The 22794-nt window shown below is 57.1% G+C and overlaps 1 protein-coding gene and 1 long non-coding RNA gene across 5 annotated transcripts in view; one reads left to right on the top strand and one right to left on the bottom strand.

Annotated features, from left to right (window-relative positions):
* LOC112589582 (uncharacterized) overlaps positions 1–22646 on the top strand; it is a 45220-nt gene extending 22574 nt beyond the window's left edge. The window contains exons 2-4 of the long non-coding RNA XR_003113654.1: positions 3503–3663; positions 10315–10474; positions 20947–22646. This is a non-coding gene — a long non-coding RNA (uncharacterized LOC112589582). The remainder of the gene's footprint in view (positions 1–3502; positions 3664–10314; positions 10475–20946) is intronic.
* The window catches only part of LOC105191753 (GATA-binding factor C), a 92965-nt gene that overhangs the window by 16622 nt on the left and 53549 nt on the right, over positions 1–22794 (bottom strand). The gene's annotated exons all lie outside the window — the stretch shown is intronic.

The raw sequence follows: 22794 nt of genomic DNA, 5'->3' as shown, positions 1-22794 counted from the left end.
TGACCTCCGCTCCTTTCGCCTCCCCCTCTCTTTCTCTGTCGCTGCCACCACCCCCCTCTCGCCCCTACTCTCACGGACCACTTAACCCCGCCGACGTCTGAGATGACACCGCAGCCTGCATCCGGCAGGCATCGCTAGAAGAGGGACACACACGCAACCGCGCGAGACTATACCTGCGCGCCATTGTCGGCGAAAGCACAAAATACAGGGGATGCGATGCGCGCTCACCGCCCCTTCCCGCCCCTCTCCCTTGCCATAATGGCGAGCTTATTGAAATTTCTTTGAGCGAGAGGGATAGCTCTCTCGTGCGTTGTCCCCTTTTCCTCCCTTTCGTAACACAGGACACAAAATTGCCCTCCTTTGTCCCGCCCTCTCGTGCTACGTTGCGTCACGCACAATGAACTTTGAGACAGTACCGAAAAGCCCGAGTGTCCGTGCGAGCGCGCGTGTGCGTGTGTGTCCCCGATTTTTCTCGCAACGATTTTTTCCTCCTTTTTCAAGGCGCCCCCTCCCCCTTTGGTGCGCAGTCTCGCGTCTCGTCGTCGATATTCGAGGGACGTGCCTCGCGGATCGCTGCGTGATCGAGTGTGTTGGGAGTTTCCGGGGTGGTCGAGGCGCGCGCGCGCGGCCGGTTATTGTAGCGAATACACGAAGAGAGAGGAGGAAGAGAGAGAGAGAGAGATTCCGGAGATCGAACGATAAAACTGCAACTGCCGAGCGCATCGTGAAAGTGATGAGGTCGGAGAGAACGTGGTTGTTTCGCGAGGATCGTCAAAGAGAGCGGCTCAATGTCGAACGCGCCTCCGTTTGGAGATCCTCCGCGTCTTTCGCGATCGCAGAGGGAAAAGTGGAGAGAGAGAGAGAGAGAGAGAGAGAGAGAGAGAGAGGAAGGGAGAGAAAGAGAGAGAAAGGGGGATACCCGCACCGATCGTCGCACGCGCGACGAAATTACGCGGCTTCGGTAAAGGCCGTCGTTGCTCGATCCATTTTTGTCGCGTCGTCCATCGCGCGAGGACGAGAGACCAACCGAGAGAGTAACCCCTTGTTTACCTCGGGAATGAAGCGCAGGGGTCGGAAGGCACGAACGAACGAACGGAGGGTTGTAACGATGAGGAACAGGGGGGTGAGAGCGCGAGAGAGAGAGAGAGAGAGAGAGAGAGAGGTAGGTAGGTAGGTAGGTGCTGTGTGCGGTGTGTAATCATGCCTTATCTGGCGGATCTTATCAACCCTTGCGCGTAGCAAAAGGGGTCCGCGGGGTGCTCGTGGCGGGACGCCCGGGGAAAACCCTCCGCCCCGGAATCAATACGCGGAGAGCCACCTCATCAATATAGCCGCGCGCCGCGCTATCTGCTCTAGATCTTTGACACCCTCGCGCGCGCTACTACGCCGCGCGGCGAAGAGCGGCGGAGGGCGGTTCGGGACACTCCGAAAATCGCCGCCGGTCGCCGCATCTACCCCGGCGCGGCCGTCACGTCGCGCGGCTAATGGTTATTAAACGAGAGAGCGGGGGGCGGCTGAGTTTCCGGCCGAGCGGGCAGCCTTGGAGCGTCCGCGGCGGGGATGATCATTAGCAAATGGAGAACAATTCGACGACGACGACGACGACGACGACGACGACGGCGGGCGAGCGCGAAATCCGAGCGGAATCGCCAGCTCGCTCTGTCATTCGGCACAGCCGTCGGTACTCTCTAATGTAATGGGACACGCGTAGGCGGCTTGATATCGATGGGAAAAGTAATTGCCACGTCTGTTGAATTATTGGTGAAAACAATCGCGTACGATTACGCGCTGAGAAAACTGCACCCGTCGGTCGTCGTCGTTATTATTGTTATTATTATTAATACGATGGCGCAATTATATCGCGACTACACGTCGAGCTGGAACGCCTCGAGTCAGACACGGGGAGTCCATTTCCAGGCTCGCGCTACCGCCACGCACGCTGCTATCTCCTCTCTCCTCTCCCTTCTCTCTCTCTCTCTCTCTCTCTCTCTCTCTCTCTCTCGCTCGATATCGTTCAGAGCACGACGACGTCGTGAATCCGGGCGTGCTTTCGTGCGAGAGCGACTTACTGACTGACTGGTCAACCGGCACAGCCGTGCACGCATTGCTGCGCGATTAGATCCCCGAGGTAGTCGCTGACTCTCTCTCTCTCTCTCTCCCTCTCTCTTTCTCCGCGGTAAGTCCTGTCCCCGGCGGTATCGCGCGGATCTCTCTCACGTCCCCGCGATCTTCGGCCGCGACGACGGTAACAACACGTCCCCGCGTTGATGCAGCCCGCGGGGGTCACACACCGATTAGCCGCGCGCGCAGTGTCCGGCCACCCCCTATTGGCGACGAATTTCCTCGTTATCTCGGCCGAGAGCGACGATAGCGAGAGCCGCGGTGGTAATTGCCGCCATCGCCGCCGCCGCCGCCGCCGCCGCCGCCACCGTGGACAATACTTTATCATCCGCTGCTGCCGGGCGCGTTTGGAACCGGTTGCCTCCAGAAGGCAGAGCCCCGGACACTGACGGATATGACATTTCTGAAGTTCGCGGCGATCTACGTTTCTCTCCTCCCTTTATTCCTATTTTATCTCCGGCCTCCTCCTCGCTTTCTTTTTCCCAAGCGCGCTCTACCCTCTCCTTCCCTTCCCTCGTCCGACCCACCCTGCCTGGCTCTCGTCCCTCTCTCTCTCTCTCTCTCTCTCTCTCTCTCTCTCTCTCTCTCTCTCTCTCTCTCTCTCTCTCTCTCTCTCTCTCTCTCTTTCTCTCTTTCTCGCTCTCCTCTCTTCGTCAGTCTCCTTCTTCTATCTCCTCCTCCTCCTCTCCTCGGCCTCGTCTCGACCTCGCGTTTCCCTCGCTCGTTTTATTTCGCCCCCTCGTTCCCACCCCGGCGTACGGCGTACATCGACTCGCCTGAGCGTCTCTCGAGGAAGAGAAGGAAGAGGCAGAGGGGAGGCGAAGGAAAGAGGTCTGCCTCTCTCTCTCTCTCTCTTTTTCTCTCTTTCTCTGTGCCTCGACGAATCATACTTTTATTTGCCGTCTTCTTGCCCTCTCAGAGCGAACGAACGACCGCCGCCGCCGCCGCCGTGCGCGCACTCAGGCGACTCGGAGAGCGCGTCATTCTTGAAATTGAAAACTGGATTATCGGCTTTCGACGTCCGGTCCGGTCCGAGACAGCCGCGAGCCGATTCGATGGGCCAAGCGAGCGAGCGAGCAAGCTCGCGCTCATCTAGTCGCACGTTCAACATTGAGCTTTGAGCGGACGGAGGGACGACGCTCGGCGCATATCCGGTTCTGCTTGCGCGTCGCTCTCTCGTAAGCGCGCTCGGATAACGTCGATACGCGGCACCTGGACGACCGTAATTTCGCGTTAAGTGCGCTGCCATTCGAGATTAACTTAATCGCGACTCGATCGCACCCCTTCCTGCGAGACCGGCCTCGTCTACGTGGAAAAGTTGGACGCAGCCAAATCGTTCTCTCCCTCTCTCTCTCATCTCCCTCTTTCTCTTTGCTTCCAGCGCACCAAGTCGGTCGAATACCTCGCGACATTTCGGTCAAGCTTCGTTCAGCGACAACGAGACTTCGCAGGCAGCGGAAAATCCGCGCGAATGAGAAGAGAAATTCCGCGACGAGAAGGCGAGGAAGCGGAAAGGTGATAGGAGCGACACGAAGAGGAGAGGTACGCCGCTTATCGCGATAATCCTGTAAGAGGATGTGAGTACCCGATATCGACGTGAGCGAGCGAGCGAGCAAGCGCGCGATCGTCGCGCGTTATTAATTAATCTGATACGCTGATTAATGGCACCGGACGACCCGCGATAATTCTTATACTCGCTGCGCACGCGAGTCAGCTCTGATCGGACGGAGGTCCTGCGAGAATGAGACTCTTCGGTGGAAATGAAAGCGCAAAGTTCGCGAACGAACGATCGAGAGAAAAAGAGGCAGGAAGAGAGGGAGAAGCCTCGCGCGGAGCGAGGAGGAGTCGCGGCAGGACTCTCGACGGCCGGCTACTCGATCCCCGCGCGCGTGTTTCCCCGCGGCGGCCGTAAAATTAATAATAATCAAATTAGCCGGGTGATTAATGACGCGTTGCGTATCTCGCGGGCTCGCGCTTCCCAGAAGTCGATCTTCCCGCCGTACGGAAGGAGATCGCGCGCGCAAGCGCGAGCGCGAGCGCGAGCGCTCGTCTATGGCTCGCGCGTTGGCCGCCGACGAGGCACGTTCGACGTTTCGACAATAATTACCTACTCGCTGCGTGTCGCGCGTCACGGCCGATCGATAACGCGCTGACAATTAACTTTGAAAAATCGTCCCGGCCGGCGGCGTACCGGTTCCGCCGCGCGTCGCGGAACCGCGCCGCCGCGCTGGAGACGGCGCGTTCTCGCTCCTCCTTCTCTCTCCGTCTCCCGCCGTCTTGTTCTCTTTGACATCGGACGAGGATCCTCCGCGTTGACCGCCGACGCGGTCCAGGTAGAGACGATTTAATTTCGTCGTCGACGCCGGCTGCTGCTAGGTCGGCTAGCTGGATAAGATAGGCATGCTACCTGCAGGATTAACGACGAGGCGAAATCGACCGAGACTTTTCCGTGCGCGCGCTCGCTCGCTCGTTCGCGCACGTCCGCGTTGCGCGAGTAAACTATCGTTTTACGAGCGTAGCCTCGATAACGATCTCCGTGTATCCTTGACTAAATCGTGACTAGAAGCGGCGGGGCGGAGGAGGGGGAGGGGGAGGGGGAGGCGAGCAGCAGCGGTACGCGCGCTCGCGAGCTGATACAACGCACGCTCCGGCGCAAACATTGTTCTCATCGGGATACAAATTGCCTGTACGACTCGGCGCGCCCTCGCTGGCGGGGTGGAATAAATAAGGAGAGGGTGGGTGCACGCGACCGCGGATGCGGAACTGACGGTCGGCCAGAGGGAAAGGGAAAGAGAGAGAGAGAGAGAGAGAGGGAGGAGCGTTGTCATTTCCTCTCTCATTCTCTCGTTCCACCGCAGTCCGTCCGTGCCTTCGTCTCTCGCAGCTCTTCTCCTCGCGAAGGACTCTGCGGAGCAGAACGGCGGAAGCAGCGCGCTCGCCGCTCGCTCGCTCGCGCGCGCTTGCTTTTATTATTATTCGAAAGTAGCTGCGCCGGATTCCGCTCGCGCGATGTTCGCGCGCGAACGAGGTGCCCGCTGAGAAAGCAGCGTTCTGCTCTCGTATGGGTATGCGCATATGCGTGCGTCGCGCGAGTGCTGCGCACGGCCGAGCGATTTCGCGGGCGAGCAGTCGCGAGATCGCGCGGACGAATCGATGAATCTCGCACGCGCGCGCGCGCGCGCGCAGTATAGTCTCCTCTCGCTCTTCATCTTCCGCGACAGATCTCCACGCGCACGGCAGCACGTGGGTCGAAATGGCGGATGCCGCGCGCGCACAGCAATATCCTCGTCGTCGTCTCTCTTGGTGGCGATATCTCGGCCTCTCTCTCTCTCTCTCTCTCTGTCTCTCTCTCTCTCTCTCTCTCTTTCTCTCTCGGGGAAGCACCCAGGAGGCTCTCTCGCCCCCGAGGCGGCGTGTGTGTAATACGGATAAATACGCGGCACGTCGCGCAGTATATACACTCTCCCCCTCCCCCACCTCTCCCTCTCCTTCTCGTCGCGGCGTGCCTGTGTGCACGGCAGGCGCATAATATAATGCACCGACGGTACTGCGCGCGGCTCGCGCGCGCGCGCGCGCGCGCTTGTGACTGTGACAAGTAGTGGTACCACATTCCTAACACTAACGCGAGAGCGTTCCGGCCGCTCTCGGTGCACAGCAGCGTGCACACATAACCCTCCTCCCTCTCGTTTCCCATCCTCCGGCAGCTCCTTCTCCTCCTTCACCTCCTCGTCGTCCTGCCGTCGCTGCCGCTGCTCCTGCTGGCCGCTTCGCCACCACCACCTTTTCTTCCCTCCATCTCTGTCCTCCTCGCCGTGTTCTTTCTCGGTTTTTCTTCCCGGCCTCTCTCTCTCTCTCTCTCTCTCTCTCTCTCTCTCTCTCTCTCTCTCTCTCTCTCTCTCGCTCTCTCGCTTCCTCTTCTCGTCGCGCTCGCGCTAGGGTGGGGTACGAACAATGCTCGGATCCGTGCAAAAAGCGCATCGCCCGTCGCGGACCCGCCAGGAGAACGAGAGCGCGTCTCGCGAGGGCCAGAGGAGAGATTAATCGCCGCCGACGAACGACGTTGACACGACGCGGGAGGGGCGGCTCGTGGAGTTCGCGAAAGTAGGTGCGAAAGATGCTTCGGCCTCCGTCAGGTCGCTTTCTGAGGAAGCGAAATCGCACGCTCGGTCAACCTCCTCCCCGCCGCGGCCGGCGGTGGCATTCTCGGACTTCGCAAATCCTCCAACGCGAGGCGAGCCGTGAAATGGAAGGCTACCGGCCGGCCGCATAAAGTCGCGCCAGAGAGAGGGGGGAAGGAGGGGGAGAGGGAGATCGTGCATGCCGCGCGTGCTGCCGCTCTTGGAAGTAGGCTCTCGCGGAGGAGGAGGAAGAGGAGGAGGTGGTGGTTTACACGACATATCGCGCGCGCGCGTGGATTGTCCATGGCGATTGTCCCGAGGAGAAACTTTCTGTCTTTCTGTCACTCTTTCTGTTTTTTTTTTTTCTTTTTCTTTTCGTTTCCATCGCGAGATAATCCTGACTTGACGGGCGCGTGCGGCCGACTCGAGGACGAGTCGCGCGAGAAATGTGGAAAGTAAGGCCGCTCGCTCGCTCGCTCGCTCGCACACGCACTTCTCACGTTGCGTCGAGATCGCCGATTTTTCCTCCTATTTCCCGCCGTCTCCGAGAGAGAGAGAGAAAGAGAGAGAGAGAGAGAGAGACTCGCCGCCCGCGATTACATATTCCGCGCGAAATCATCCGTTCCTCGAGGTCTCAAGGACACCCCCGCGCACACAACGCACGCGCGTGCGCACGTGTTACGCGCGCGGCGATTCCGAGAATCGTGGAAAGTAAGGTCGTTCTATGCATGTCGTATGCATACATTAAGTCCTTCTAATTCCACTTTATCGCGCGGCAATGTACTCGCGTAATTACCCAATTAATCGCTCGATTGTCAGCAGCGCACGGTAAAATTGCATTTTGCAATTTCACATTTTACACGTCCGCGCGCGCGCGTTCGGAAAGGGTTCGACGAGCGCGAATGCCGGCTCGCGGAGACCTTGCGGGCAGTGTTAAATCGCGGTGTTAATCACCCTTATCTCCCCATCGTGGATACAGCAAGGATCGTCCTTTTATTTTACCTTCTCGCAATCTTTCCATCAGCGATATCTAATTAGCGGCTCCCGATATCTTCATCCCGCCCCCCCCCCCGTCCCGTCCCGTTTCGACGATTCGCGACGTTTTCGCGAAACGACACGTCGCGCGATCAGCGAATCTCCTCGACGGCCACGGAACGAGGTCACGCGTGTTCGGCGTGTCCCACGCCAGTGTGCCTCGGGAGGCTGCACGCGTTCCACAAAGTGCATCGTGCACGATCTGGTATCGATACAGTGTGTATCAGGAGGAGGCGATGGTAGGAGGGACAGGCACGACTGACGGAGAACGAGAGAGAGAGAGAGAGAGAGAGTTTAGCTATTACCGCCGCGCTACCACGGAGTATGGTAGCCAATCTATATGATAAACAGCCTGTGTTAGGTGTACACGCGTGCACACAACCGTTTCTCTCTCTCTCTCTCTCTCTCTCTCTTTCTGTCTCTCTCAACACGGCGGCCGTAGCATCCCGGTGAGTCGAGCATCCTGCGCGAATACGCTCGTGTCACTCTCGGTCGTTAAGGAGAACGTCTCGACGAGTTGCGGGGTCAGCGTGTCGCGATGGAGAACACGGTGACATATTGAAAATCGTCGTCCCGGATGGGACCCGGACTTGCATCGTGCCCGCGCTTTGACTCTGTGGAGGAGCGTAGAGAGGATGGAAAGAGAATGTGTGTGCGCGCGCGTGTGTGTATGTGTGTGTGTGTGTGTGTGTGTGTGTGTGTGTGTGTAAAGTCCGTGTCAGACTGGTGTTGGGGATTGGAGATTGCGGGTTGGAGATTAGAGCCGAACGAATTTCCACCGGGCGATTCGTCGAATTCTAATCTCCGATTCCCGGCCTTGGCTAACTCTTTGTCCCGATGTGCTCTGCCCCGAGTTTCAGTCTGCGCGCAATTTATCCCGTTTGTTTTATTTGCTATTCTGTTTCATTTGCTAATGCAAACTGACACGGGATTTACGCGCGTGAATTGGCGCGGGCTCGCCGAGGCGCGCGCGCGTGTCCGGCTCATTCCGCGCGACGCCAAGCTCGAGAAATGACGAGAGAACAGCGACGACGACGACGACGACGACGACGACGACGACGACAACGACGACGACTCGGCACGATCGCCGATGAGATATTTATCGGGGAAAATGCATTATAATTGGTCTGGCTATTATACACTTAAGTAGAGTTGTCTCGGTAATTGCGGCGCTGCCCCGAGCCATTAAAATAAACGGCACCGTTTCGCGTCCCGATAAAAATTATATTTGACATATAACGTTTGTGTCTCGCTCGCTTGCTCGCTCGCTCGCTCGCTCGCTCGCTCGGAGAGGGCGGGCGGGCGAGCGCTAATATTAATTTAGAAATATCACGCCGCGCGCTCGCGCTCACAATGTCGCAACTTTAAAGACACGCTCTCGATTTTTCGCCATTCGCTCCATCACGATCGCTCATTCCTCCCGCCGTCCCTCCTCCTTTCGATCACGTCGTATTATTCCCGTTGAATGCCTAAATCGTGAGCTTATTACGGTAGCCGTGTAGTAAAGTCGGTTACACAAAAAGGACTCGATCGCAATAATCGCGCGTTATAAATCAGCGGCTGCGAGAGAGAGAGAGAGAAAAAAAAAAAAAAAAAAGAGAGAGAGAGAGAGAGAGAGAGCAGCTAATGGCGCTCTCGCGGAGATTTCTATCGCGGCGTGTTATCGCATCGCGGGCGCGATACTGTCGTTACGATTATTCCGACCCGGAATGCGCACCCGCGCTCCCTCCCGTCGTCCTCTCGCTTTATTTAACGACGCAGGAGTATCTAAGCGCGCTCTCGCACCCGCTACCGCCACCGCGCGCGCTATATTCCGGAGAAGCTGAAGCGAGACATTGAACAGACCTTGGTCGGGTATGAGCAACCTTTCACTCATCTTCCATCCACACAGAACGCGCGCGCCACGGAGATCGACTAGGCAAACGATTTTCACCGTGCGCGCACGCCGTGACGTAGCGACCACGCCATTCCGCGCCGATTGACTCTGCCTTTCTAATAACGCCGTCGGCTGGCGGCTGCCTAAGCCCGAGGAACGGCGGTGGCCGGTGGAAATTGTTGGCGAACAATACAATGCAACGAGACGCTGCGAGACGGAATCGCTGTTTTCGCCACGGCGAGGCGTGGGGCGTTCCCTCGACTCCGTCGTATTTCGAGAGTATTTCGCTAAACGGCCTGTGAAGGGATCTCGAACGATCCTCTCGACTCGAGCGATTAGAAATTCCGCTCGCTCCGGCCGATCCGAACAGAAATCAAATACGGCAATTTTTTATGCCTTATATGGCACGACTAGGCAAAAGCCATATGAAGGCATTATGAGTGGCCCTTATCCGGTCGGAATGTGGCAATTGTCTTGCAATATTTTCCGGATTATGAACCCTGACCAGCGATGACGTCATTATTTGGATGTCTGATTTGCTCCTGATGGACATTTGATCAGGTTTCTCGATTTCAGACAATTTTATCAGTGCGTTTTTCACTCCTTATTACACGCCGGATCTCTCTGGGCCCTATTTAAAGTTTGAGAGCCGGATGGGGGGGGGGGGATTTTAATACGGCCGTGGGACGATATTCGGCTCGCGTTCCGTGGCTAATTCAATCAGCCTCTTCTCTCCTCTCCTCTCCCTTCCTCTCCCGTCCGGGTCGCCAGCGTTTCCGGAATCACGCGTGCCCGCGCGATAAGCGACTCGCCGATCGAGTCGGAGTGAATTTCGGGACGGCCGTCGCGCCGCGCCGCGTCGCGACGAGCGGATTATGCCGCGGAACGAGGATGTCAGGATGATCGTGGAACCGGCGATAAAGGACGCAGGTGATTCGAGGATACGAGAGCGAGCGCTCTCGAGCGGCGTGTCCCGCACACCCACACGCGCCCGATACCGCACATTCTCACATGCGCTCGCGACTAAAGGCTCCTGCACACTGCGCCGCCGCGGCCGCGCCGTGAACGATTGAGGAAAATCCGACGTCGGCTCTCGTTTCCTCGGTCTGCAATCAGCACACGAGAGACTCTTCGCTGGCAATAATCCGCGAATATTGTTCGCAGTGTTTCAGCAGTCCTCCATGCAAGGACACCCGGCGCAAGCACCGTGGATTCTTTTCCCACGACGGACCCACACACGGGCGGACACCGCGGGGCAGCGACCGAGAGAGAGAGAGAGAGAGAGAGAGAGAGAAGAGTCGGCTCGTCGAGGCGTCTCCGTTCGGTAAGTAAAACTGCGAGCTGTAGGAACTCAAGGAGTGATGAACTCGTGAGTTCCATAAATTTACTCGAAACTTGGTAAATTCGTTAGAGACAAAGTCGCGCATCGTCGAGTACCGGCTGCGGCCGATTGGCGATTATAGCAGCGCAGCGCTCGCTCGTCCGCCCGAATACGGTATCCATGTATTTTCGACGACACGCGCGTCGCAGTGTGTGCAGGCTCTTTAACTTTTCTCTCTCTCTCTCTCTCTCTCTCTCTCTCTTTCGCGTGCTTGCTCACGTTGCAAAGTCTACAGACCGAACGAACGAACGTACACGAAGCCAGTGTGGCAGGCAGGCAGGCAGGCAGGCAGGCTGGCAGGTAGACACAGGCGAGGGGAGGCCCCCCGCTCGGCTCGGTGCGGTGAATTTATTTAAATTGCGAGCAATGTTCCACCGTGTTCAGCAGCTTCTTCTGGCCGGGCGCAATCGAAATCGAGCAAAACGAGCGGAGCTCGGAGTCGATGGCGTGTAGCGGGTCGCCGGTTTACAAGACGGGGAGAGGCCGCGATCGGCGGGTCGCCGAACGAACCACCTCCGTGCGCTATGTCTCTTTCTCTCATTTCCTCTTTTTATTTCTCCCCCCCTTCCTCTCTCTCTCTCTCTCTTTCTCTCTCTCTCTCTCTCTCTCTCTTTCACGCGCGTTTCGTTCGGTGCGCTGAAACGAACCACCCCCGTGAGAACCGCGCAGCGCAGCGTCGACGGAGACGACGAGCAGCTTTCCGGACCGGCCGGTCCGGCGAGAACGCAACGGCGCGCAAGGAAACAGAGACAATGGACGGCTGAGAGTTGATTGATCGCATGTCAGGGCGGGATATGTACCGCGCGGTAAATTGGCGCGAAAGTGTTCCACCCGGCCCGTCCCCGCCGAGAGAGTTTCTCCTCTCTCGGCTTCGTTACGTGCACTCGCACGCTGCCCCGTCGCGCGTTATCTTCGCGAAATTCCAAATCATCCGCGCGGTCGCCCGTTGAAAGCCGCGAGCACGCGACGCGAACGAGCAGCGGCCCTCCGGCCGCCGGGGGAGGCCGCCCCGCGAAGGCCGAGGGAGGAGGAAGGAAGCCGGGGCGACGTCTCGGTTCGCATTGCGAGGCAGAAGCGGTAACGGGCACTTTTGCGAGAGAGCGAGTCGAGCCGGGCGATATCATTAAATAGATACCCGGCAGCTGTTTTCGAGCCGGTTTCCGGCTCACGGTGCGCCGGCGACGTGCGCGCCGCGTAGTAATTGCGCCGATCCGGAATGCATCCGCGCCGCCGTGATGCAGCAGCGCCGCTTTAGACGATCCTCGCGGCGCTACTTAAGGTACTGCCTCAAATTGAGGCAGTACATCATGCCGCTGCATCACGCCTAATTGCGCTAATTTATTAATCCAGTCGATTCGGAGAGCGAGCGAGCGAGCGAGCGAGCGAGCGAGCGAGCGGGTGGGCGGGCGAGCGACAGAGAGGAGATGAAGCCACGCGCGCGTGCCGAGCGCGATTCTGCGACTCTGATTTTCGTTCTCGCATATATGAGCGGGGTGCTTAACGAGTCGTCGCGTTCAATTGAGGGGGCGTCGATTCGATTTTCGCGAGGACGATCGCCCGTTCGTTCGTTCGTTCGTTCGTTCACTCGCTCGCTCGCTCGAACGAGCGGTCGAGCGAGCCCGCGAGGCTGACTTTTCCGCGATTTACGGCGGAACGAAAGGGGAATGTACCGATCCGAGAACCAAGAACTGAGGCTCGCGCGTAACGGTTCGTACGCTAAGGCAACGACAAAATAAACAAGCGTGTAATTAGCTGACAGTACGTGGAAGTGTCGGGACTCGGAGCCGTCCAGGTGTTTACGCTTGACCGCGAGGCGTAGCCGCGCGCTCGGTATTATCTCTCTCTCTCTCTCTCTCTCTCTCTCTCTCTCTCTCTCTCTCTCTCTCTCTCTCTCTCTTTCTCTCTCTTTCTCCGAGAGCAGAGGTCACATTGTTCGCGTCTTTGACATCTAAATTCGAGTGTTTCCCCGACGCACAAGGCCTCTCCTCCCCCTCCCGCCCCTGACTATTACCCGGAGAGCAATTCGCAGGAGGCTGCGTAACGCGAGCCTGATTGCTTCATTGGACGTAACCGGCCCGGTGAAATTCTATTAAGTCCATTTCGAGAGACGGTATCGTGTCGGAGCTTCCCGGGTAGAATCGCAATTCCGCCGCGACTTTTCCGCGCCTGTCACCCCGAGCGGAACGCGCGGGGCTGCTGAGAGGAAGATGAGGAGGAAGCGAGTGAAGAGAGAGAGAGAGAGAGAGAGAGAGAGAGAGAGAGAGAGAAAGAGAGAGAAAAGGAACGAATGGAAGAAGGGAGGAGAGACGAGAATGCATTCGCATACGAAATAAAGTGGCGTATTTACACGGTGAGATCGCAGTATACATACGTACGGTCGACTGTAAATTACACCGTAAATCGTGGGGTGTTATTTGACCGGAGAGGAAAAGAGAATCGCAAGCGAGCGAGCGAGAGCCGCCAGGATAGAGGACGAAGGATTGAGGAGAGTCGGCCGGTAGTGAGAGAAAGGAGGAGAAACACGAGGAGGAGGCAAAGGCGGCAGGGACGGCCGGGTTTATGGAGCGCGGGATGATTTACGGGACGATAGTTGAAAACAAGTCTCACGGATCAAAAGACGTGCAAATTGCCCGGTTATGCACCACGGACGTCTCACGTCCGCGCGCCGCCGCCGCCGCCGCCGCCTCGTGGCGCAGACAATGGGTTAATAACACGTGGCCGCGTTAATTATGCATTCAAATACATATTAGACGGGCGAAAGTGCGCGAGCCGCCGGGCATATTTCAATTTGTGTGCTCTGCGAAAATTGAGTCGTTCGTCATCGTCGTCGTCGCGAGGCGCTCTCGTGCCAGCGGATATCGCGCTGGAAAAGGAAAAGCAGAAGCGAGCGAGGACAGCGGAAGAGGATGGGGGAGGAGGGGGAGGAAGCAGAGATTATGAGGCATCAGAGATACAAGGAGAGACAAGTTTGTGCGCCGCGAAAACAACGGAAGGAAGAAAATAGAGGGAGAGAGAGAGAGAGAGAGAGGAGAGAGAGAGAGAGAGAGAGGGAGGGAGGGAGGCAGGGAGACGGAGAGAGAGAGAGACGGAGAGGAGAGGAGAGATCTCGAGTCGCGTACTTCGTGTTCTCCCTGGCTGATTAACATAAATGGGGAATCACATCTCGCCCGGGGAATTTTCCAGCGCTCTCGGACACGACGCGGAAGCGGACAACAGCTCTCGTCCCGCGCGCGAGACGAGAGACACGAGTACTACTCCTCTCTCTCTCTCTCTCCCCTCCCTCCCTCCTTTCTTTCCGCGCGTCGAAGCTCGAGCGGTCCTCGTTCGGGCCTCTAAACAAACACAAAGCTGCTGTACGCTCGTTAATTGCGCGTGTACGCGCCGCGCGCGGAGGCAGGAAGTGGCTCGTACGATCGAGCGGATCGTCACAATGCGCGGCGACGCGACGCGACGCGACGCGCCAGCGGCGCATCCGAACGTGTCGCGCGGCGCGCTAGGAGGCCGCGATCAAGCCGCTCACGTGGTGCGAAGGACCGCGCAATTATATTTCTCTCTTTTTTTGTGCGGCGCTGCCGGGCCGCGCGGCAGGACGCGCGCGTGTCACGGAGTGTCGCGCGCATCGACTGTGGCCGAAGGTGTAGTCGCGCACGTACGCACGTACGCACACACGGGAATTCGACGGACGAGAAAATGCTCAGCTCGCGTCGGCTTGGGCGCGCGATCGCACGCGGCACAAGTACCTCTCGGCTAACGACTCTGACAGCTGTGAAATTTAACGGCCGCCGACTTGACAACACCTCCGGTCTGGAATCGATGACGGGCCGGCGGAGAGAGAGAGAGAGAGAAAGAGAGAGAGAGAGAGAAGTCATGCCTCGGAAATGTTATCTCTGTTGTACCGCGGCCAGATACTGCACTCGTCCGAGCATTCTCGAGCTCTCGAGCTCGTTCGAGATAACCGAGGGATAACAGTCTGTGGTCGGGCAGGAATCTTCCCGCCCCCGCCCCCGCCGTCGCCAGGAGCGAGGCTTTTCGTCTGTCTCGAGATAACGGAAAATCAGTCGGCCGGACTGAGGAGTATTTTCCCGTGGAGATAGCGAGTCACGAGGGAAGCGCCGCGATTCCTGCGAATGAAGAAGAAGAAGAAGAAGAAGAAGAAGAAGAAGAAGTCGTGTGTCGTCATCGTTGTCCGCGATTCTACGGTTCCCACGTCTGCGCGCGTTCGCCAATTCATCGTGATTGCGCAATCGCGTTAAAATAATCACAGCCGCGTAACTAATAGGAATCCAATGATTCACCGTGGCTTTTTTCTTCCTTGTCTCGCTCGCCTCGTCAGGTACATTCCCGCGTGTTCGCGACGATCGCGACGATCAACAAGGACGGCGGAAAGTCCTCGAGTTCTCGGAGGAGCTCGAAATCGAGATTAACGACGAGCGTTGATAAAAATGGCCGCTTGTTTACAAATGATAATGCAATTAGTCTCGCGTCGGTCGACGGACAACAACGACGACGACTCGCGGCCGGTTTCTTCGGAAGCGTTTATTCCGCTCCTGATTTGGCCTCCTCGGCACTTCGCTCCGCGACGGCAACGGCCGCGTGGGCAGTGAATTACGAGGTGAGCCCCCGGGGAGCTCGCGCAGCGGACGAGAAGGCGTGCAGGAGAAAAAAGGGAGCAGCTACTCCCCGCTTCTTGTTTCAATGGAACATAAATAAAAATTGTCTCCCGCGCTACCGAAAGCTGCTGCCGCCGCCACCGTCGCCGTTGTTGTTGTTGTTGTTGTCGCAGCGCCGCTGTTGGCCGCGTAAGCGCTTACATTTCCGATTGTAGCTCGCGCTGTAAAAGCGCGCGTGTGCTATTGTTATAATTTTCGCAAACCAGGAGACGTCGTCGTCGTCTGCGTGCAGCAGCGCGACTCCGCCGAAGGAAAACGCGCGACGTGTGGACAGAGCAGAAGGAAAAAGAGAAACCGGGCATAATTGATCAATTTCTCAAAACTAAAAAATCACGAAGGAGGCGAAAAGAGGGCGAGGGGGGGGGGAGAGAGAGAGAGAGAGAGAAAGAGAAGGTGTGGGGGAAAAAACGGGAGCCCAGCAGAAATTCGAGACGCTCGTCTCGCGGTGTATCAAGGCGCTCCGAATAGAATTCCAGAGGGGTGAATTATGCCGTCCGGTTGCACCCGAGGCGAACGCAGAACCACCCTTTCTCCACACGAGCGCGTGCGTGCGTGCGTGCGTGCGTGTATGATCCCCGATTTATGACTCGGCGGCCCAACTGCTCGCGGCTCGTTCGAGCCCGAACTTCGCATTCGGCCCGACGACGACGGCTCGACGCGCGTGATCGCGGCGCGCGTCAAGCCTTTTACGATCCGCGCCTGTCCGCAAGATCGCGATCGCAATCTGCAACCGCCGCGGCGGCGGTTGCGGAAAATTAGATTGGAAAGCCTCAAGGAGGGCGAGGTCGGGCGCCGGTCGGTGGAAACGGCAACCGGGCGATTTCATCCGCGTCGGCGTGTCCACACGTCTCTCTTAGGCGTCCCGTTTTACGTTTAACAGCGCGTCAAGGAACGAAACAATCGCTAGCGAGAGAGATAGAGATAGATAGATAGATAGAGAGAGAGAGAGAGAGAGAGAGAGAGAACCTTCGAAATCGCGACGGCAAATTAATCGGCCGCGAGATTAATGACGCTGCGCGTGTGTATCGATCGGCGGATACGCGACGGTATCTCCGGGTCCGAGTAATATCTCAGGATTAGCCTCGCGTATCGCACACGTCGCGCCGGCACAAGAGGCTCGACGAGGGGGATCGAACTCCGCACGCGCGCGCGCGCGCGACTCGCAGCCGCAGATTAAATGAAAATGCGCGAGAGACGCATCTGCGTCGCGTCTCGCTTATAAAGAATTAATGGCATCTCTCGGGATTTATCACGCCAGAGCGATCGAAGCACCGCGGCTGGCGAACGATCGCGTGGCGACTTCATTTTCCGCGCCTTGTCGCCCCGTCGCCGTCGTCGTTCGCGGGTATTTATGTACGCGCGTCTACTACTCTTTTACATACCGTGCGCGCTGCGCGCTCGGACTCGCGTGTACACGGCTTTCCGCGAGGATAGCCATCTATAATTCAAGGCGTTACAAGTAAACGGTCGCGGAATAGCGTAAATCACGAAGCGCGCGCGCTTCGACGATGAGAAGCCCGAAGTTTCAGCCCTCCCTCCTCCTCCTCCTCCTCCTCCTCCTCCTCCATCAGCCGCGGCAGTCGGAGGCTCGAGAAGGTAAAGTGACGGGTACGGCTAAATTGCCATTGTCTCTACGCTAATCGATCCCTCTTCGAGGAAGAACAAAGAAGCACCTTTGCATAAATCCCCGCGCCATTACCGCGAAAGAGGATTCGTACCGGCCGCCGCGCGCGTCCTCCGGCGCCGCCGTCGAAGACGCAGGAAAAAATTCCGGGGAGAGGCGTTTATTATTATACACGGCGATTATCTCTCCCTCTCTCTCTCTCTCTCTCTCTCTCTCTCTAGGTATTCGAGCGTGCATGTGCGCACGCGCGCGCGCGCGTGTGTGTTTGTCTCTGGTGGTCCGCGGTTTTACTACACTTTCCAGAAGGAATCGGCGCTTCGCCGAAAGCGCGACGCGGCGCGGCGCGGCGCGGCGCCGCGTCGCCGGGGAAACCGGACGTTCCCGCGTGCGGGGAGAGCGCTCGGCGCAGCCGACGCGCGCCGCTTAAATTATAGTCGTTTGCGCGATTAAGCGTGCTCGGTATTTGCATGCGAGACGGCTGATTATCATCTGAAAATGCCGCTCCGCCACCAGCGTGGCACCGCCTGCCGAAAGGGACACACGCCGAAGCCGCGAGGGAACGCGCTTTTTCACGGTCCGCCGAGCCTTGACCGTCGCCGCGCGTTCGATGCACGAAGCTCGGCGGCGGTGGCGACGAAAGCGGCGTTGGACTCTGCTCGTTGGACCTGATACACGACGGCCCGGCTCGTAGTTGTCTTTAAAACCAGAACGACCGGGTCTGTCATGCGCGAACGCGCGCGCGCACGGGAAGATAGCGAGAAAAAGACCGGCTAATCCCGCCGGCAGAGTCGCAGCTGTTTCCGGCGCCGACGAACACGTCTCTCCTCCTCGCGCTGGCGGAAAAGAGATCGGTGCAGCAATTGTCGCCGCGACCGATGAGCGAGAGCGAGCCGAAGGAAACGGATCCTCCTCCTCCTCCTCCTCCTCCTCGGCTCGCAGGAGGCGAATTCGCCCGCCGGAGATTCCGCTTTCTTCGCACGGCTCGTGCCCTGGCCGCGTTGATTCCTCCCCCTCGGTGGACAAGAAGACGGCTCTCCCCCGCTGCGTCATTTCGCCACGCGAGCCTAACGACCCGAATGGGGCACAGCCGCTTTCTTCCCGGTGTGAGTCTCCAGGCACATCGGTCGCGCTTCGATCCTTCGTTTCTCGGCCACCGACGCCGCCGCGGTCCTCTCACCTCCGCGGCTTCCGCGGACACGCCGCGAATATGATACTCTCTGCGCGATTAACAGCGAATCGCGATCACCGGCACCGGCGAGCGGCGCGCCAGAGGGCGAGAGAGCAGAGAGAAAGAGAGAGAGAGAGAGAGAGAGAGAGAGAGAGAGAGAGAGAAAGAGAGAGGATGATCGAGGCTAGCTCTATCTGCCGCGAGAAGTCGACAAAGTTCCGCCGTTCCCGTTACTCCGCGCAACAGAGGCGCGTCAATACTTTCGCCACGGTGTCTATATCCTGTGCGCGTGCGTATTAAATATACGCGCGCACTGCGATACGCAATACTTTATTACACATTAAATCCGGCGAGCACAGTCATCGGCGACTTCCATGGCTCCCTGTAATTTCGCTGACAGGCAAATTGCGTATTCTCGCGCGCGCGCTCGTGACTGCTGCGCCATTTTTTCCCTCATCCTCCTCCTCCTCCTTCTCCTCCTCCTCCTCGTCCTCTTGCCGGAGAGGAGAATATATCTCGAGCGATTCGAGGACCGCGCGGCACGGCGCGGAACGGAACGGGAGACAAATGGCCGTAAAACGAGCGCGCTAATGATCGGGAAAATCGCCGCTTATTGAAAAGCATTAGATTACAGACGACGGTAAGACGATGCGAGAGCTCGCGCGTGGAGACGGATAATTGCGATTTGCGCGCCGCAATCTGTTGTTAGATAATACGCGGTACGATACTATCCCCCGCCGGCCGCGCGATTACCATACCCTGTCAGTCCGTGTGGACGCACGCGTGTGAACGCGCGTGCACGCACACACACACACACACACACACACACACACACATGCAAGTCAGTCGTCTCGATGCCACTTTAATGGCATCATCATCCTCGCCGATGACCGGCAGCGGCGCTCGTGGATCGCGCGCGATTACGTCGATTGCCCGCCGATTTCTGCGACTCCACAATCGATCGGGCCAATAAAGTCGTGTGTGCCACGCGAGCGACGGGGGGAGAGCAGGGGGAAGAAAAGTATTCGCGCGTACGCGAAGTACGCGCACACGCACCGAGAGGCGGCCGCTGCTTACGTCAGTGTTCTTAATAGCGGCCGATCCACTTTTAATAGTATCGCCGTCGTGAACGTCGCCGTGAGTCCTCCCCTCCCCCGCACCCGCTTCATTCACTCGATCCTACCCGCGCGACATACCGGAGTGATTGAATTAAATGAACACGTTGTGCGCGCCGATAAACATATAAACACGTTCTTTCCTTTTCCCGCGAGAGACATGGAGAGGGAGAAAGAGAGAGAGAGAGAGAAACGGCGGCTTACCTCACACTCCCGGCGATCGCTCTCGCCGTAAAATGCAAGAGACGCACATTTTACGACCATCGACGACTCCGCGCGTAACTTTGATGCGAATACGCGGGATACCGATAGTTAACGACGCGCCGCTCGTCGTCTCGTTCTCGCGAGAACGAGAAACCGCACACGCTCCTCTCCTCTCCCGAGCGGCCGCGCCGCGATCTCCCGTGCACGAGGAAATTAAATCGAGCGCATTACCGTCGCACGGAGGGCCTCGATCTCTCCCGGCCGGCCGCGATTACGCTCGCGATAGTATGCAAATGCGCGTGGTATCGTCGCCCTACAAAGTGTCAGCCCTCCCCCCTCTCTTTCTTGCCTGCCCCCGAGCCGATCCGATCGCTCCTGCCGACTCGCGAGCGTCCTGTAATGGACTCGGCCGCAAACGAGCGCCGTCGCGCGGTTCCTTCGCGAGGAAATCGCAGCCTTCTCTTCGAAGAAAAGCGACTTTATAATAATAAGGTAATGAAAAAAAAATTAATTCTTTTATTATCAATCAATCAATTAATTTTTTTTCATTTTTAATTTAATTTTCTTATCACCGAGCGCGACGCGCGGAGAAGACAACTCGTGTCTCGGACAGGGAAAGAAATTATGTTGCCGGCGCCGCCGCGAGAGTCGCCGGCGAGGAATGAAGGCGATTCGTTGCCGACGCGCGCGCAGATCGAGCGGCGAGCATCGCGCCGTTAAAACTCGCGATCGGTAGCGCGACGGGCGTGCGTTTAACTCGAGTATGAATCACCGCGATCTAACGATCGATAATACCGAGAGCGCACTCCTCAGCCGCTCGATATCGCTCCGGCCGGCTCGCACGGTCGCCCCGGCACTCGGAGCGTGAAAGTAACGAAACGAGTTGTTCGTACGTAAATTAATCGGCCGTTATCGTTAGCGGGATTAGTAGTATAAATGCCGCCGCGCGTATGCGCGGCCCACGCGATGTCGCCGCGTTTTAACGTCGCCGCGGCGGCGCTCCGCGCGCGCGCGCGCGCGGCGGCGCGAGGAACCGCGCGCGCGGCGGACAATCTCGGCGAAACTCCGCTTCGCACTTCATTCCGGCGCGCGAACGATCGTAATCGCGCTGTGTAATGATTTATACACTAGATACATTGATTTAACGACCGATGCCGCGCGCACGATACGCGATCGGCGGCGGCAGGTTGCGGCGCGCTCGCGTCAGAGAGCGGGGAGGGAGCGAGAGGCGAAAGAACCGCGAGCGTTATCGTTACAGATATCACCTTGCTAGTCAACGACTATAATTATAGCGACTGTATAACTGTAATTACGCGCGCTTTGAAAGCTCGGCCGATCCGCGAACGCGAGTCGCGATTTGCGAAGGCGCGCGATTTTCGTCCTTCGGTCCCTCGCGCGATCGCGCGATGAGCAATCTCGCAGATCGGTCATCGGACGAAGGTCCGGGAAAAGCATCCGGGTGCGACTTTTAACTTGTTGCTTTTTATATTTAGCTCGAATCTTGGTTCTTTACGCACACGCGTGCATATCGCCGACACTACTTTGTCGCTGAAAGCACGACAAAGCCCGACTCGTCGAGCGGCCCTAATTTCACTGAGATTAACCACATATTTCTTTTGCTTTTCTCTCTGAAGGAACAATGCCAGCCGGACTTGCTCCCGAAGGAGCAACGCGAGAGGGAACCACGGCTGCGGAGGGGACCACAGGACGCGCTGGATTTCTGCCGTGCACGCAGGCGTGCGCGGCAGGCTCGTCGACGTCCGTTCGACGGAGAAACCGCGCATTAAAGTGTGCTAAAGAGTGCTCTAGTGAACTTTTAGTCACGGCCACACCCAGCCTCCGTCCGAGGCTGGCAAGGCTGGACCTCTTACACACACCCACCCACACCCGGCACAGCGTGTGCACTTTCGTCCGAACAACTTCACGTAACGGGTGTCCGGAGCGGACACGGACACGCACACGCACGCACGCACGCACGCATGGATCGTTCGGAAGAGACGACGGCCGGCCGAAGAGAACGGTTCTCGCTTAACGAAGACGTTCAACGGAGATCGTAAAATTAATCGACGATAACGAGACGTCCCCGTCGCGGGGACTCGGAGACGATGATTAAGTAGGAATCAGCATGCGGACGCGAGACAGCGCGTTGTTACCAAGTACCATGATGTTATCCGCGCTACTTTCGATCCGGCCCGTTGCTAATCGTTACGCGAGCCTCCTGCGCGATCGTCTTTATGATCGCGCCACCGCCGCCGTCACCACGCGACGGTTTATTATTGTCTATCTTCTCGCGCCCGATTCTCATGCGTTACATCTCTAGAAAGATTTTATTTCATCTGTTAAGGCCATCGTGCCGACCTGCGTGACGCGGGAGGGGAGGCAAAGGGTTTCCCTCGTGTAAAATGAGGCGCGTGAAGAAGTCGCGCGAGCGGAAAGCGGCCGCTGACGATGACGACGACGACGACACAGATACCAACAACTCTCTCGTTACCGCGAAATAAATATCAAAAATTGTGACACCGCCGTTAGCGCGTTTGCTCCGCTCGGCGTCGCAGCTCCGACTGTAATTTACAATTTACGCAAATCGACATTCTACGGAACGTCTAATTATACAGCTTTCAACGAGCGGGAAATTAACGCCCGCCGCGGCGAAGCGGCCTTCCTCTCTCGATTAACGCACGCGTGTCGTCCTCTTTCTTTTCTCCTCGCGTCCGATAAAAACCTCCGCAAAGCGCCGCTACACATTTCCTACGATGGACGATTAATCCCCGTCCCGCGACTGTCAGCGTCCGCGATCGATAATTACGAGGCATCACCGACGGTCCAGGAAAGTCACGTTGGCTTGCGACAACGGTACGCTGGCTAATTCACGGTCACGACGAAACCGCGCGCTATCGCACACCAGCGTCAGCGCGTTCGTAGTCTCGTCCGCGTCGGGCCGCACGGAATCGTCTTTCTCTACTAGCGGCTATAAGCTCCTGAAGCCGTGGAGCGCAAACTTCCGTAAGCGCGAGCGTAAAACGCGAATTGTCGGTGAAACACACTTAGGTACCTATCAATGCCACTGATAGCTTTTAGATATACCACGTGATCGGGTAAAATAAATTGTATTTTTAAAAGCGCGATGTACATTAACAAATATATACGATAAACAATTTTATAGCTTGCGATGTATTTTATAACTTTGTATTTAAGTTTTTTACATAAATAACATTGTAATTTTATTACATCACATTTGTAATATATCCTACCAATGGCATTGATAGCTTTTGCGTACACCACGTGATCGGGTAAAATAGATTGTAAGTATTATATTTCTAATGCGCGATGTATATCGGCAAATATATATGATAAACACTTTTATAGCTTGCGATGTATTTTATAACTTTATATTTAAGTCTTTTAAATAAATAACATTGTAATTTTATTATACTACATTTGTAATATATAAAAGTATGTAGATTTTAAATAAAATAAACACA

The sequence above is a fragment of the Harpegnathos saltator genome, unplaced genomic scaffold, assembly GCF_003227715.2.
Source record: "Harpegnathos saltator strain DR-91 unplaced genomic scaffold, Hsal_v8.6 scaffold55, whole genome shotgun sequence".
In the NCBI taxonomy this organism is placed as follows: Eukaryota; Metazoa; Arthropoda; class Insecta; order Hymenoptera; family Formicidae; genus Harpegnathos; species Harpegnathos saltator.
Note: the sequence above shows the minus strand (reverse complement) of the source record. Positions and strands in the feature narration are given on the sequence as shown.